This window comes from Hibiscus syriacus, unplaced genomic scaffold (genome assembly GCF_006381635.1).
Source record: "Hibiscus syriacus cultivar Baekdansim isolate YM2019G1 unplaced genomic scaffold, ASM638163v2 tig00000003_pilon, whole genome shotgun sequence".
Classification (NCBI taxonomy): Eukaryota; Viridiplantae; Streptophyta; class Magnoliopsida; order Malvales; family Malvaceae; genus Hibiscus; species Hibiscus syriacus.
Window position 1 is genome coordinate 1,924,461 of NW_024061753.1, and position 8,967 is coordinate 1,933,427.

At 34.6% G+C, this 8,967-nt stretch overlaps 2 pseudogenes; one reads left to right on the forward strand and one right to left on the reverse strand.

The window, feature by feature from the left end:
- Positions 1-2,284: 2,284 nt before the first annotated feature.
- LOC120218476 lies at positions 2,285-3,342 on the forward strand (annotated as a pseudogene).
- Positions 3,343-3,432: 90 nt separating this feature from the next.
- On the reverse strand, positions 3,433-4,475 carry LOC120114931 (annotated as a pseudogene).
- Positions 4,476-8,967: the final 4,492 nt, after the last annotated feature.

An 8,967-nucleotide genomic window follows, 5' to 3' on the forward strand; every position in this document is an offset into this window, starting at 1 on the left:
GTGCTCATTTGTAATTATCTTTGAGTGTTCTTTTCTTGTTCTAGAATTGTGCAAACATCTTACCTTGTGAGGTTTTCCTTATAAGTTTGCAAATTTGTAATCTTCTCTTTAGGAAAAGAGTGTTCTCAAGAATTGGGGTATATTCTTGAGGGTATTGTAAGGTTATCTCTTTGGCCTCAAAAGAAAGAACAAATTAGTGAATTTGTTGGAAAATCTTTAGTGTGGATAGCTAAGGTAGTGGACGTAGACTTTGATTGAGAAAGTCGAACCACTCTAAATCGCTGTGCAAATCTTTTCAATTTTCTGCAAAAGCTTCCACCGAATTTTTAATTGCCAATTCACCCCCTCTTGGCTAATTCCGTCGATCGATTAACTCAACATATTATTTCACTTCAATCAAGCTCGAATTTTACGCTTCAATCGAGCTTCTAATTTTTTTTTAAGTTCAAGCCTTTTTGAGTTCAAGTTTCAATATTATATTTCGAGTTTGAGTTGAACTTGATAATTTTTAGCTTGTGAGTTTGAGTTGAGTTGAGCTTACTTTTAAAGTTTTCAAGTTCGAGTCGAGCTCAGCAATACTCGATTTCGACTTGGCTCGTTTAACAAACGACGTTGTTTGGTTTAATTTTTTTTTTAAATCCCGGTTTTTCCCGGTTTTCAGCCGGTCCGGTTCGAACGGTTCAGCGGTTCTGGCCGGTTCACTAATAGCGGTCCAACCGGTATAGATTGAACCAGACTAAGCAACGGTTCCCGGTTGAACCGGCCGATCCGGTCCGGTTTTCAAAACAGAGTGTTGAATTCGGATGATATATTATGCATTCGGAAATTATGTGAATATCTTTACATTCGGATCGGATTGAAATTTATGTACATATCTCATATTGCCATGTCATAGTGGGTTTGGATTGATAGGAAAATTCAATGTTTTTCACCTGACAGGGTTAATATCACTTCGAATTTATATGTTATGCATTCAGAAATTATGAATATATCTTTACATTCGGATCGGATTGGAATTTATGTACATATCTCATATTTCCATGTCATATTGGGTTTGGATTGATAGGTAAAATTCAGTGTTTTTCACTCGACAAGGTTAATATCACTTCGAATTCAATGACCTCTACCTTTATGGTGGATCCCACTTCGAATGACGTTAGTAGTTAGAGTGATTTTTTAGAACCTACTCTTCGGATGGTGTAAGGTATTTGGGTGCATATTCATTGCATATTTAATCGGACAGTGAATATTTTGTTGAATCGGATTGTATGATGTCTTGTGATATATTATTTGTGACTGATGCACTATAGAGACACACTAAAGCCTTGTAGCTTACCCCTTAGTTTCTTCTTTCAGAAATCTCGGATTAGGTGAACTAATACTTGGAATTGCATTTATATTTGGACTCTTATTTATTTTCAGTATGACATCTATCCATACTTTTTAGTTGTTATTTTTATTGTTACTTCATTTGGATATTATTTAGTATGGTTAAACATTTTGGGGACATTGATCATAAATTTTATTTTGGACCGTGAACTTGAGTTTGGATCCGATAAATATATTATTTTGTTGTAATTTCGCAGCTGTAGTTCTGCCATCAACTCCAACGACTGTTAACTCTCTCAGTCTCTGCAGCACGCTCAGTTACACCTTTTTAATACTTTCCTCGGTTTCTTCTCTACAGCCATCTCCAGAAGGTACGTACGTTGTCAATGATTCGTGGATTCTTTTGTTTCCTTTTTGCTGGTTTGATCTATGGATTTGAGTGGGCTTTGAGGGCTTTGAATTCTGGTTAAATGTTCGTTGCTTTGAATTTGAGTGTTAGGTTTCGTTGCATTGATGTGTTCTCGAAGAATTGAATTAAAAGTCCCAATTTATTGTTAATTATTAGGAAATTTTGTTAATTTTTCTTTGATTATACATTTTGAAAAAGTAGCTCGTATTCCGAATCTTTGCAGATTCAGATATCAACAGTTCAAATTTAGATTTTTTTTTCCTTTCAGATTCAGCTATTCGACAGATGATTAATTCAGGTTCAAATTTGGATAATGATACTCAGATTATTTGCTTGTAATAAACAGATTCAAATTTTTAGACGGATAATTCTAAAAATCTTCATCCTTTGACGGGTTAAAATTGTATACGAGTAAAATCTGTTCTTTTTCTACTTATTTGGGTCTTTGGGGTTTCATTTTGGCTGATGGTAAGCTCAATTGATGGCAGATAAACTAGGGTTTCCCTTCATTCTTTTGGGGCTTACGCGTAAAGATCGAATAGCTAAGAGAGCAGAAAATGGGTGGCCAAGAGGTTAAGCAGCTTGAGGAATGCTCAGTTTCCAAGTAAGTTTTCTGCCCTTTCTTTCATCTCATCCGATTTAGCGTCCTTAGGTTCTGGGTTTGAATTTGTGCTTTTAGGGTTTGAGATGATTGAGGCTACTTTGAATTATCTTAATTAATGAATTTACCATGGTTGAGGCTGTTTCTATAAGCAGATAACTGCTTATGGTATTTTGAAGTAATTCATGACTTTTCGAATTGAACCATGCTGATGTATGATTGCAATTTGCATTCATCTGACTGAATAAAATATACTATTGTTGAACTTCGATTTGAATTTGTTTAAATTGATCCACTCGCCGGCCATTTTGATTCTTCTTTCAGATTTATTAGTATGACTTTCAGCATGATAGTACTATAGAAATCAAAATATTATTGAATTCCAATTAGAGTTTTTTTAAACGATCCACTCGCCAACCATTTTGATTTCGCTTTCGGATTGTCAGTTGGGTTTTCTGCATGATTGCACGTAACATGTAATGTGTCTGGATGAACGTGCTATGATCCGGAGCATTGAGTTCCGTGATTCATTTCCCTTCATGAAGTTAAATCTCTGTCTTTTCCCTTTAAATATGTGTTGTGAATACATTAGACGATCTATTGAGATGAGGTGGACTGTTGTCGAATATGTGCAGTGCTTTGGGCACATGGGTGTTTTCAGTAGCCGGGGCTTTGCTAGCGATCCCGGTGGGGATAAAGAGGAAATCTCTAGCACCCCTCGTGTTCTTTGGCACACCGGTACAATGCTCGATATCATTATGGGAATCAGTGCTTGTGAAAGGGAGCACGCAGAACGCCAGATGAAGCTGTTAGAAGCCCAGAATTCCGCAGTCGAGACGGGATCCGAACCACATTCCTAAAATATTGGCAAGGGTTTTTTGCACTCGGTATGGTGCAGTGTGCTTTCGAGCCACCTTTTGAACTTTTTTTGGTTGTAAAGCAGACCTAATGGATCATATGGTATTTATCAGTGAACTATTTTCAGGTGAATAAGAAAGTTGGTAGTGTGAACTTCAAATTTTCCCATTATATTTCACCCACATCTCTGTTTTAGGTTCTTCAATATTTTCAATTTTCTCCTTAAACAAAAACAGTTACAACACGGCAGATAGAGCACGATCGACCAGTTCCTTCCTCAAGATCTTCCTGGACGGAGATTTCGGTATCGAATTTATAAAAGCAACTCGTCGGACCTTTTTGTACGTCGCAACCTGTAAAGAAAGAAATATACATAAACTTCGACATTAGATCTTAACTACAAAGAAAATACATACATATATATCTGTTATTGACTTAGAAACATTCCTTTTTTGCAACGAAATCCATGACCTGTGTCTCTGTAATGCTACTCCCAGGGTTCCTCATTGCATACGCCATGGGATCTGCCCTGCTTATTCGTCCGGGTACCTGCTTGACAATTTTATCGGATCGAAAAGAGAATCGTGACTCGACATCATATTATCACATATATTGAGTATCACAGATCATATCGAAACATATATTATCATTGGGAAAAAGAAAAGAATACATACGGAATCACAGGAGCATCAATAATTTCGGGACGGGAAAGATGTAAGTGTTCCAATTCAACTGGAGGGACCTGCGATCAGGTATCGATACCCTCATGAGTACGACGATACGTTCTTTTTAAGAATACGAGAACATGGTCATTTAAAAGAGTTTGGACACATCTGTATACGAAACTCGTATCCAAAATCGAGTAAGATACAGCCTAAAGCGGTTCACTAACCTGATATGCTTTGTATTTGATCAATTCCTTCAATCTATCGACAACGTAGAGAAACCCCTGGGAATCGAAATAACAAATGTCGCCAGTTCTTAACCAGCCATCGGAATCCAAGGTTTCTGCGGTTGCCTTCTCATCACCTACATTCACACCACCAAAGAATAAGTTATCATGAACTGAACTTCATGAAATATAATTATAATTTTTAATTACTTTATAATCGTCTAATCTAATTTTAATTTATAATTATCTTGTATGTTAAAATTAGTTCATTTTTTAAATAATTATCCTAATTGAATATGTAGGATAATATAGTTAGGAGTAGAGTAGAAAAGAGTGATACCCTTCATGACTATTGGCCCTCTCAACCAAAGCTCTCCTCTTTGCCCAGGAGGCAGTGCCTCACCGGTTTTCAAGCCTTCTAATTGATTTAGTTCTCTCTCCAATAACAAAAGCAGTAAATAATTAAGAGAGATCCATTTAGTCCTTAAATTTGATTTTTTTTCTCAAATTAGAGTCTGGATTTGTTGTGTTCAAATTAATCCTTTCATATAACCAATTTTCTCACATTAGTCCCTAAGTCTTTTTATCCAAATTGGTCCCTAAATTTTATTTATTTTCCTCATTATTCCCTCCTTCACTGGGGTGTATAGAGTTCGGTTCAGTAAAAAAGTTTAATAGTCCATCGATTTTTTTATTTTTCCTTATTAACTTTAATTTTTGAATTTTATTTTATGGCTTTTAAACGTTATTTAGTAAACTTTACAGTCTTTTTCAAAAATGCTTCTTAAAAAATTAAATTTTCAAGTAAATAATTAATAATTGATATATAATACTTTTAAGTTATTTCACTAGTTTTAAGTATAATTATTATTCTATTATAAAATAAATTCAATTCGATTTGGATAACTATAATTTTTTTGGGTAAAATACACAAATGGTGTAATATACTCTAATAGTCCCGACTATAGAGTATTACTTTGTTTAGTCGTTTGACTATTAAAAGTTACAAAATGATCCATCAACTACATAGTTTTGCTTTGTTGGGTCTTTTGACTATTAAAAGTTGTAAAATGATCATTCGATTTTTTGTGTCCTTTAAAAGATTGATAACAATCTGAGTTGGATGTCACTCTGTTGACTGAGGTATGATAGTCGTTTGAGATTTTGAGATTAGATTTTATCATATCATAACTAACAGGTTAACTTCTAGCTCAGACTGCCATTAATTTTTTAAACAAAAAAGACGAGTTTGAAACATATGATAGTCGAGTGACAAGTTTGTAACTTTTAATAGTCGGAAGACTCAACAAAATGATACCCCACAGTTTGGGAATCATTTCGTAACTTTTAATAATCGGGAGATTCAACAAAGTAATACCATATAGTCAAGGGACCATCTATGTACTTTACCCTAATTTTTAAACTTATAAATTATAATTTGTCCAGCCACTACAATTCACATTGGTTTTCGATTTTTCAGTTTTTGTTGTTCAGCCCTACCCTTACTCTCTCACGTTAGTGAAAATAAACTCTTGCAATTGCTGACAGGGATGGGTCGAGCAATACTAGGACTTAGAGCTGGGTATATGGGCTAAGGCCCGCGGGCTACCCGTTTAACCCGTGGCCCGTGCATCTTCGGGCCTCAAAAATTAAAGCTCGTTTAAATTACAGGTTTATTAGCCCGAACCGTTAAACATGTGGGTTTAATGGGTATACACGTGGGCTCCGCGGGTAGCCCACTTAATTTAATTTTTTTTAAATTTATTTTATGTTTTACAGAAGATAATTCACGTTTTTTAGTTCTGTTGTGCATGATTAAGTTTTTTTGCAGAGTGAGCCTTGAAGCCGACAAGATGCCATGTGTTTTAATGAGGCTTGTCGTTTCTGTGGCTTCCTTGTTCAAATACAGTGTACTTGCAAATTAGACCAATTGGAATTCATGAGGGGGAATCGGTACTCCCTTGGGGGGAATCGGTACCCCCTTGGGGGGGAATCGGTACCCCCTTGGGGGGGAATCGGTTCCCTCTGAGCAATCTAGAATTTTTTGCTTTGAAGTGGTTCGAAATATTTTGTAAAATCGTTTTGAAATTATTTTAAGATTAAAACTTACTTTTATACTTGAGTAAGGATTTAAAATGAACTTTGAAATACTTTGAGTAATATTTTGATATTTGATTTAATATATCGAATATGCTTAGAAAAATCTTTTTCAAAATTAAAATTCTTTTAATTTAATTTGTTATATCGAAACATCAAAATGTTTTTCAACAATCTCCCCCTTTTTGATATAACAAAACATTTTAAGATTTTCTAATTTGAAAATGAATTTTGATTTTGAAAAATACTACTCCCCATTACTTTAACACTACTCATCTTCAAAAATACTTTTAACATTTCTCCCCCTTTTTGTTAAATCAAAAAGACTCGTAAAAGATTTTAAAACAAGGTTTTGAAATCATTTAGCCAATTGATTATATATATATATAGCTTAAACTGCTAAGAACACAATCAAAAGAGAGGTTAGCCATTAGTTTCATAAACAATATTCATAAATATGTAATGGATAATTTGTCATATATGTCTAAAGATGCAAAATAAACACGAAATCCAAATCAAATATATTAAACATAAGTTCGAACAACCAAAAATAAACAATCCAAAAGCATTCAAAATGTTTTAACAATAATGCAAATATCCAAGTTCAATCCAAACAAGCAAAGCAAAGATTAAAGTTCAAGCATCCGTAGGAGGATCGGGAGGTGGGAAATGAGCTCGCATAGCTACCATTTCATGAGTAAGTTCATTAATACGAGCGTTGGTTGCCTCATTGTTTGCACGCATCTCCCGGAGAATTTCCAATTGTTAAGCTTCCATAGTCGAGAAATGAGATTCTATGGAAGTGAAGCGAGAATCCAATGATGCATAACGGAAATCAAATGTCTCCATGAATGATTGAAAATATGGAGGCACATGATATTCTTGCTGAGCTTGTTCCTCGTGTTGTTCCGGCTCATCGTTGGCTTCGTCAATATCTTGCATTAATTGCTCAAGTTCGGGATCGTCGGCATCTGCTGGAGGAGCTCGTGAAGAACTAGCTCCCGGAGTATCTTCAGAAGATCGAACCCATTCACCGGTGTCCTTATTCTTTATCCATCCCACTCTCGTTAAGGAAAGAAGATTAATTTGTTTCTTGAGAGGAAATACGGCATCTAGACCTACTCTAAGCCCGACTTTAGAAAATAGATTACTTAGAATGCAATCATAAACTAGAGAGGAACAAAGTTTCTTATTTGGCACTAAGTTTACGGTTTCAACGATTTCAGCAAAAATAATCTCAGGAATATTTATTTTAATATAGTTTTGGAAACAATGAAACCACCAAAGATCTAAAGCACGAAGAGTAGAGTAAAGACCTCTGGATGGTCGAAACCACCAAGAAATCATTAGATGAAGAAAACGATCATGAAGATCTAAGACACTCGCACTATCCCTTCTTTTATAACGAGAACCTAAAAGCTATTTTTCATTTGATATACCATCATTATCTAATCCTAATTCATTAGCTATGTAAGCCGAGTCAAGATGGATGAATTGTCCTAGGAGATAGGAACGAACTGCAATGGTTTTGGTTTGAGCTTGCTTTTAACACACACAACATTAGAATAGAATATGCGAACAAGTTGATGGTAAACTATAGGTTCAAGGTCACAAAATTTATCTAATTTCCACTCATGTAAAAGAGGAAGATATCTAAAATTGATATCTATCATAGCTTGACGAGAAGGGATACGTTCTTCTCTAATTTTTTAAGAGTCAAAATATTGATAATACCAAAAATGATGATTTCTAGGACCAGGATGATTGAAACACGAGTTTTGGATAGTCATATTAGGATCAATAGGATTAGGAATAGGAATTTCAGGAATATGTGGAGGATTTGGAGGTGGGTTGGATTGACGGTTTGAGCGACTAGATGATGACCTAGCACGTTTAGGATTGGACATGGTTTAGGAAATCGGAATCAATTGAGTTCTCAATATTTCAAGGTTCTCTAAACCAATCCTAATGGGCAAAGTTTTTGAAAAACTTATTGAAAAATAAGGTTTTGAAAATCAATATATGTATAGTTTTTATAACAACAACGTAATTCAATCAAAACACAATAATTTTTTTTTTCGAAAATTTCAAAAATTTTGAAAAAATCTTGTGTTTTTGATGAAATTAGTTGTAAAAATTTAGTTTCTAAACACTAATAAGCAATGCCCGATCACTATTTCTATTTAGAACTAATTAAAACTAGTCTTATGTTCAAAATCAATGAAATAGAAAGTTTAGAAAAATTTACCTTGAAAGATGAGATTGAGTGGATTTTGATGTTGTTTGCACGATTTTAATGATGCTAGCAGGTTTAGGAGATGATATTTGAAGAGAATTCTGATTAAAAACGTTGATTTGAGGCAAAATGGAGATAGAGAGAGTAGAGAGGGGAAACAGCAGAAAGGAAGAGTAGAAAGGTTTTGTAAAGATATCCGCTAATTGATGCAAAGTATCAACAAATTCTAAAACTACATCTTCCTTAGTGACATGGTCTCTAATGAAGTGATGTCTTATTTCAATGTGCTTAGTTCTAGAGTGTTGGATGGGATTTTTAGTGAGACAAATAGCACTAGTATTGTCACATTTGATAGGAATGGTACCTACTTCAATTCCATAATCAAAAAGTTGTTGTTTCTTCCATAAAACTTGTGCACAACAACTACCAGCTGAAATGTATTCAGCTTCAGTGGTAGATAATGCAACACAATTTTGTTTCTTTGAAAACCAAGAAATCAACATATTTCCAAGGAATTGGCAAGTACCGGAGGTGCTTTTCCTATC